Consider the following 9,406-nt stretch of genomic DNA (forward strand, 5'->3'; position numbering starts at 1 on the left):
AAGCAGGACTCCTGGAATTGTCTGTCTGGAGTTGCGCAAAGAAAGTTTTCATGGACGTTCGTTTTTGTGTTCATTTTGCTAGCTTGGGGGGTTTCAATTCAGTGCTAATGTATTGTGTTACCGACCGGAGACGACCTTTTAAGAAGGTCGCAGGTGTAGGTTAGACATGTCACCGAGGAAAGCATCTTGACATGCCTCAAGTGTGTCATAGACAGATACGGCGGAGAGAATCCGGTAAATTTTCAAAATAAAACTGTCGTTCAGCAAATACCTTTAAAAGAGAAAAAGCAGCTTTTCATGGAATATTGGTCTCCACGCTCAAATGACTGATGATGGTAACTACTGATGCATTTTAAGGAGCTACGTTGAATTTTTATACTACACTTCAAAACTTGTAACATGAATTATGTTGTACTTTAAGAGAATATAACACGCTTATATATTTTTTGTTGCATATAAAATATATAATGTGAATCCTGTAAACTCGAATCTCCCATATCGTACAAGATGCAAAGTCCCTTATGCAGGAGGAATAATAATAATAAAAAAAAAGAAAATCCTGAAAGGCTGCAAAAAATCAAAATATAAATTTTCAACCAAATGATTCTTTTTTTTTTAAAGAGAATTATTGTAAAGTTGATTTTGTTCCAACATTTTTTGGTGTTACAGGTATGAAATTGGTTGTGTTAAACAAACAAGGGGCCAAAATAATTTTTTTTAACATTTTATTCAGAAAGTCAAAAAAGGAAAACAAAAGAGAATTATTTTTATAAATTAAATCCCTTCACGGTGAGGGGGGAGATTAGAGTAATCTCATGTTTTGACTTATCACGTCAAAACGTACCCAGATATAAATGTGAAAAATATCAAATCTTACCCGCAAACTCTCAGCTCCCCTTTTTATTTTTAAATAATAACAAATTCCAAGAAAACATAAATAATGTAGTGAATCTTTGAACCTGTAGCAGCAGGTGATGCTAGGTTGTTCAGCCAGCTTAATAAGGAAGCATACCAAAAGGGAAAGGGAGCTAGGTTGAGGCAGGAAGTGGAGATTTGTGAACAACAGTATGGTTTCATGCCTAGGAAGAGTACCACAGATGCAATATTTGCCTTGAGGATGTTGATGGAGAAGTACAGAGAAGGTCAGAAGGAGCTACATTGTGTATTTGTAGATCTAGAAAAGGCATATGACAAAGTGCCAAGGGAGGAATTGTGGTTTTGTATGAGGAAGTCAGGAGTGGCAGAGAAGTATGTTAGTTTGGTGCAGGACATGTATGAGAATAGTACAACAGTAGTGAGGTGTGCTGTTGGGAGGACAGAAGACTTCAAAGTGGAGGTGGGACTACATCAAGGATCGGCCCTGAGCCCCTTCTTGTTTGCTGTGGTGATGGACAGATTGACAGATGAGGTCAGACAGGAGTCCCCATGGACTATGATGTTTGCAGATGACATTGTGATCTGTAGTGAGAGTAGGCAGCAGCTAGAAGAGAACCTAGAGAGGTGGAGGTTTGCACTAGAAAGAAGAGGAATGAAGGTCAGTCGCAGCAAGACAGAGTACATGTGTGTAAACGAAAGGCAGAACAGTGAAATAGTGAGGCTACAAGGAGCAGAGGTGGTGAAGGTGCAGGAGTTTAGGTACTTAGGATCAACTGTTCAGAGCAGCGGAGACTGTGGAAGAGAGGTGAAGAATAGAGTACAGGCAGGATGGAACAGCTGGAGAAAAGTGTCAGGAGTGATCTGTGACAGAAGAGTGTCAGCTAAGGTGAAGGGAAAGGTTTACAGGACAGTGGTGAGACCAGCCATGATGTATGGTTTAGAGACAGTAGCAATAGGCAGAAGACAGGAGGAGGAGCTGGAGGTGGCAGAGTTAAAGATGCTAAGATTCTCTTTAGGAGTGACAAGAATGGACAGGGTCAGGAATGAGGTCATTAGAGGGACAACACAGACAGGAAGGTTTGGAGAAAAAGCTAGAGAAGCCAGATTGAGATGGTTTGGACATGTGCAGAGGAGGGACAGTGGATACATTGGTAGAAGAATGTTAGAGATGGAGCTACCAGGTAGGAGACAAAGAGGAGATATATGGATGTAGGGAGGGAGGACATGCAGATAGTTGGAGTCAGAGTAGAAGATACAGAGACCAGGGAGAGATGGAAAACAATGATCTGCTGTGGCACCCCCTAAAAAAAAAAAAAAGGGACAAAGCCGAAAGAAAAAGAAGAAGACCAAAAGGGAAAGGGAAATCCCACAGCACATAACCAGACAAAAATGTCACAAAAAGCACATGGAATGAAAAACAGTAATCTTCCAGATTACATTCACTCACACTGAACTTACTCAATATTAAACTGGTGGCTGTTTAGTTAAACACAATCCACATATACAGGAATTGATATGCAGGAATTGATGAAAGAGACACACAACGAGCTGACTCTTTTATATATTTTTTTTATTACCATCTGCTGCCACCTTGTGGAAATGTGCTTAATCGTGCTGCCTGTGGCTTGCATTGACGAACAATGGAATAATAATTTAATGACTTATTGCATGGAAACAACATATATTGCACTTAACAGGTCAGGTACTTTCATATATTTACTGAGACGGTTGACATGAGGTAATTTACTGTGACATGTAGTGAAACTTGTAAAACTTTTGAATTACTTCAATTTGATCGATCGACGATTGATAAATAGATAGATAAATAACTGTGACTGGCCCAAACCCTTACCTAACGGTTCACCTGATTCAAACAGGATAGTGGTGTAGTGGTAGTGCTATGCTAACATCACTAGAGGGCAGTGTAGGTGCACGTAAAGAGTGGATGAGTGACTCCAGGTCTCAAGCCACACGCTCACAGACGCCCCCGATGATAATAATAATAATAATAATAATAATAATAATAATAATAATAATAATAATTTGTGACTCAATTGGATTTAGATCACACTCTGTATTAACGTACGCATGTATACACTGTAAACTTATGTATAGTTATTATTATTATATTATTTATTGTATTTAAAAAAGATTACCAAAAATTAAAAAAAAACAAGGCGTAGCTTTTGCTATATATATATATTTTACAAAAAGCTCTCTTTAAACACAGTTCATCCAGCTTAACATGGTTGTACTGATGATCTGCATGATGGTGACCTTCACACCTTCCAGACAACAGCGGTATAGACAAGATGTCCTCGTGCTGAACGGAGAAGGTTATCTTTTTTCAACTTTCTATTTTAGATTAAAAATGCAATATTTCCCCCTGCAGACCCTGGTGGATAATAAAAACTGTAAGATTGACAGTTCCTTCATTCAAAACATTTTCATTGTAGCAAAAAAAAAAAAAAAAAAAGTACTTGTACCATTATCTTATAAATGATTATTCCAGTGATTTCATATTTTTGCATTGCATTTAAATAATATAATATAATATAATATAATATAATATAATATAATATAATATAATATAATATAATATAATATAATATAATATAATATAATATAATATAATATAATATAATATAATATAATATAATATAATATAATATAATATAATATAATATTTTTATATCAAACATTTCGTTGAGATTAACATTCTGTTATCTGTATTTATCGGAAGACTTGTGTATATACAATACAATGATATATGAGTCACATTGTTGTGTGTTGTAATGTATATGACCTCCCTTCACACACACACGCCTGAAACTGGGTAGTGGTTTAAAGAGGCTGATTGATTACGTAAAAATCTTAGTTTGTTTGTTCCAATAGATTTCAATCCTGTGTGTTAGTTTTCACAATTCTTCATTGAGTTCATTCTCAACCATATATTGTACACTGGATAGTGTACTGCTGCTTATAATAAAAAAAAGCTCCTTAAATGACAAGACATATGAAAATGTTTGTTGTTGCTGATATTGATCAGTTGATTGACTCGTATTCAACATTTACAAACATATGTATGTTTACAATGTATAAGCCATATACTTAAGAAAATGCTTGTCACACCATAAAGTGCAGTTGTGTTTGTTACCAAATCAATGTCAGCGATAATGTGGGTTCAGTGTTGTTTACAATGTGTGCAATGAAATGGAAAACACACTAACTATCTCTGTACACAGACTGATAAAGAATGAGATTGACCGAGACTAAATAGCTTTAGGATCCCTACTATCTTACATATATCACACCACACTATCTCACATATAAATATAGTGTATATAACATATATAATATATATTGATATATTATATATTTCATATATATTTCATATATGTTAATATGCAAGATCGTTAGGATTTTAAAGCTCTATATATAAATTTCACATATAAAATATATATATCACACCACACTATCTCACATATAAATATAGTGTATATAACATATATAATATATATTGATATATTATATATTTCATATATATTTCATATATGTTAATATGCAAGATCGTTAGGATTTTAAAGCTCTATATATAAATTTCACATATAAAATATATATATCACACCACACTATCTCACATATAAATATAGTGTATATAACATATATAATATATATTGATATATTATATATTTCATATATATTTCATATATATTTCATATATATTTCCTATATGTTAATATGTGAGATCGTTAGGATTTTAAAGCTATTCTGTCTGGGTCAATCTCATTCTACAGCAGTCTGTGAACAGACGCAGGCGCCACACATGCTGGAGTCAACAACAACAACACCAGGTTCCCATCAACACCTCAGCTCTCTGTATCGCCACCATGGGCTTTTCTCCTCCACCAGTCTGCAGCCAGACTTTTCAAGCCTAGCCAATAGGCCCATTCAAATCACACCTGGTCAAGTTTGAAAACACCGCGAGCGGATTTTAATTAGGTGCAATTAGAGATGGCGAGCGGGCGAGCGAAGAGCTGGATGCACCCCTCGCTTTTTTAGCCAGGGAGGGAGGGGAAGAGGATGCACTAATTAGGCCAAAGGCTACTTTTATTCACGTGACCCGTGGAGACCCCCGCGCAAGCTGTTTAATGTCACGGCTTTGACAATTAAAATGGGAATTCATTTGAATGAGTGCTGCGTGTTGACATAAACAGACACCATTACATTCACAGTGGTGGGAAGAGTGTTCGGTGAGCCATTAATGACCTGCAGTGAGAACCGACGGAGAGAGTAACAGGTGACCACACGAGATCCAATCGCTGCTGTTGCTGCCGCTGCTGCCATCTTTTTTTTCCCCTTGCCTTAGTCTTCAGTGATCAGGAGATTGTGTTATTTTTACCGTTATTAGTCAAAAATGCTATTAATAATATTGTGACATTTGTATTTAAACCATGTGATAAATATAATCAGACAGTTATTCATTTCCACAGTTGCAAGGCCCAGATCTGAGGGAAAGTAGTCAATGTTTATTTGCTGAAATAATCTGCAATATATAGTCACGGTAAGAGAAAGATTAGGGTCAGTGAGGAGAATTTCTGAATGCTACTTTTTTTCCTAGAATACTAAAATCATAGGCAGATTTCTGAAACTCATTTCAAATAAAGATCAGGGCAAACTTTTTGACTCCCGCGCCACAATTGTCCTAAAATTGGATCAGGAGCCAATAGATGGAGCGTTCGTGCGAACTAAGATAAACGACATGTTAAAGTCATGCATAAAGGCTAAAATGCTAAAAAAAAAAAGAAGCTTTTAGCATTTTCTACGCCATCTATTGGGAAAATGTGGATATTGCAGGGAAAAGGCAGAAGTGTAATTGGAAAAGTTTGGAGGGCTGGATTAAAACGTATTAATTAAAATTAGTTTAACTAAAATTCTGTGTTCTACCCATTAATATGAATAAAGTTTCTGATATGAACTATTTTATTTTTTATTTTTAAGCAAAAGAAAGTTTTATGGTTGACTTTCTACCCAACTACACACCTCTCACTTCCTGCGGTTCCGTGGCTGGCCTCGCAAGCAGAGAGTGATGCAAGAGTGAAGCAGAGAGTGAGAGAGTGAGAACGGAGAGTGACGCGATGTCAGATGTAATTATTCTGATTTTAAATCACCAAATTTAATTTGGAATAAATGAACATCAGAAATCGGCCTTTGATTTTTTTTTTATATTCTAAGAAAAAGGTCGCGATCAGAAATTTAAAGCAAGACCCTAATTTTCCAGATTATTCCATTTTCAGATTATTCCTTTGGGGGAAACAAACCCCATTGCAGCAAATCTGCTGTTTAGACAAGATGGAGTCAATGAGCTTATTATTATTAATATTTTTATTAGTATTTTCTCAACCCTACCACCATATTGTGCCTCACTCAAGATTTATTTTTAAAATGTTGCTTTTTTTTAAATTTTGCTTTTACTTATTTCTCATATTTTCTCTCTTTTCAGCCGAAGTCAACAGGATCTGACACGTAGCTAAAGGTTGCGCAGACTTAGAAGACTAGCTAGTAGCTGGTCATCAGTGGTCATCTCTGTTTGAAGGTGGGCGACTTCATGTGCACAAACAGTTCTAAATGACGTTTTCTCTCCTGCGGTCTGCCCAGCTGGGGATTTAGAGTATCCGAGTGAGAGCATTTGATTTAAAAACATACCTTTGAAGGCTTTTTTTTAATATATATATATACACAAGATGTGCTGTTCCTTTTTAAATTTCCCTATTTCCTGTTCCATTGTTCCAATTTCCATGAGGGTCTGCTGCTCTTCTTAACTCTGCCAGTGGGGATTGTTTCACTGAATTCACTGGACACTGCTGCAGGACACTCAGCGGACCACAACATTGTACAACAAGGTTTAAAAAAAAAAAAGGGAGAACGTCCACCGTTCTTCTTCCCGTTACAAATTAGCTGCACTTTTCACATGCAATTTGTGCGGCTTCGACTAAACTGGTCATTTTCTTGGCAGCTGCACCGTTTTCAACGCCTGTTGACACCCTGCTGGTTTAGCCTACCATCCTCGAGGAGAAAGAAAGAAGGATAGATAGATAGAGAGAGAAAGGAATGATGGCCCCCATTATATCCTTAGATGTGAGAGGTGTTCGGGAGGGGGGCAGGAGCTCTGCATTATTGGCTGGATTTAAAAAAAAAAAAAAAAAGGTCTTTTCAGAGCGTCATTTAGTGTGCGTGGGTGTCCCTGTTTCTCCATGCAGGTCTGCACAGCTAAGGAAGTGACACGAAGTTCCGCGTGAAGGACTCAAGTTTCTGCGAACGACTCGTGAACGCACGCTGCTAACATAGACAGACTTGACCTCACCTGACCTGCAGTCACGGTAATGCAACAGAACACAGTGTTAAGGCATTTTCAACAGTATAGCATTGGTATGTGTTTTACTTCAACAGTATAGCATTGGTATGTGTTTTGCTTTATTCTACACCCACACACACACACGCTGTAATATTTGTTGATTAGATAATGCTATATTAAGCACTATAATTAAATGAAGGCACTTCATAACCTTATTTTTCTTTGTGTATTTACAGATAAACCTCTTGAATGTAGGGTTTGGGGGGGATTCCATATCTGTATATGGGTCCCTGGAGAAGAAGAACTATCTATGTGTTGATTTCACAGTGACTTATTGCGTATGCTGGGCTATATATATATTTTTTAAAAATATAATAAAAATGTCGTGTTTTTATTTCATTTGGAGTCACTTTTAAGAGGTAATTCATAAATTATAAGGAAAAAAACAACCCCCCCCAATGTATTATAGAATATTTTATGATAATATATGATATAAAAACGTGTATTAGAATTTGAATTCAGGCTTAGAATCTGAAGGAATGAGTGCTATCGAATAATTAAGGCTTACCGTGAGTTCTAATAGATCGATCGCCTAACGCATGCTAGCACTAATAACCGCTAGTTCAATTTTACCCACTGATCGTTCCAGAACCAAAACCGAATATTCCAGGCTCAAAGCATAAAAATCCCAGGTCCGCCATGGAAGTTTCCAGATATGGGGTTGTTCACTGTGTATATTAATCTCGTTAACATTAAACAACCACTGTTAGCATGCTAGCACCTTTGGACATTAGGCAGATATGGGGTTGTTCACTGTGTATATTAATCTCGTTAACATTAAACAACCACTGTTAGCATGCTAGCACCTTTGGACATTAGGCAGATATGGGGTTGTTCACTGTGTATATTAATCTCGTTAACATTAAATAACCACCGTTAGCATGCTAGCACCTTTGGACATTAGGCATAATTTATCCTTTACGTTATGTGTGTAAGTGGTATAGGGATGTGAAATGTAAACGCTATAATAATAATTATTATTATTATTATTGTTGTTGTTGTTGCTGTTATTATATGTCTATGTCTCTTTTGTTGTTGTGGAGATTACATGTGACCACTTCTCTGTACAACGAACATAGGAAACATTCCAGTGGTTCCTGTTCGTGCATCAGCCCCCCCCCATCTGTTTAACCATTTTTACAGACAGCATTGCACTGTGATACTAAGTTGTCACTCAGACAAAAGGCAGCCCCCAGGCCTGCGTATCTGTGAGCTCTGAGTGTTCTGCTGATCGTTCCCCAGCAGGCTGCTCACAGCTGATGTGTAGAAATCGTTTAGAAAAATAGCCCGACTGAAGATTAGCGCAACAAATTCAGTGGAGTCCAAACTCGTAACAAGCTACAAAAACCAAAACAAAAATAGTTCAAGCCAGCGAATAAAAAGAAAAGTGATATACTAGATGGGGGGGAGAAAAAATGCAGATTTATAACCAATAAAGATAGATTTGCTTTGCTGCCAATCAAAGACAGGTTAACGATGCAAATCGTACAAAATATAACAATATGTGACAAAATTATTATTGCTTTTCAAATGTACTTTACTAAAAAAAAAACTTAAATACAATAAGCGCAAGCAGATCTTAAAAACATCTTTGACACAACTTTTTCTAAAAAAAAAAAACCCCACAACCATGCATTTATTCAGATTGCTTTATTCATCCACATGTAGTTTACGTAATATTATAATAAAACGTAATAGAAATGCAGAAAAGATGGACCACAACACACCGAAAACTCAAGGCCGGGGGAGGGGTGGGGGGGGGGCAAATGTCAAATGGCCCGTCATGTCATTTTATGCGCCAGTGCAGGTACTTCAAAAAGGACCTATTAAATGTCATTGTGTTAAAAAAACTTTAAATTTTGTTTAACTTCTTCTAACCGTTCTAGACCAAAGTTTTGGCATTTGTTTTAGAATTGTTTGATTTTTTTAAGGTAAATTTTAAAAGTTGTTATAATAAATATAACTTATTGTTATAATTGCACTACTTCCTGTATAACGTTCTTGTTTCTTGATCGCTGCTGGGATGAGATTTTATTATTAGTTTTTGTTTTTTAAATCACCGGGTGTGTGTTCAGCCGAATGACCGGAGCTGACGCTAGGAAACGGGCGGAGAAC

This window comes from Cynoglossus semilaevis, chromosome 12, assembly GCF_000523025.1.
Source record: "Cynoglossus semilaevis isolate Cse_v1.0 chromosome 12, Cse_v1.0, whole genome shotgun sequence".
Taxonomy (NCBI): domain Eukaryota; kingdom Metazoa; phylum Chordata; class Actinopteri; order Pleuronectiformes; family Cynoglossidae; genus Cynoglossus; species Cynoglossus semilaevis.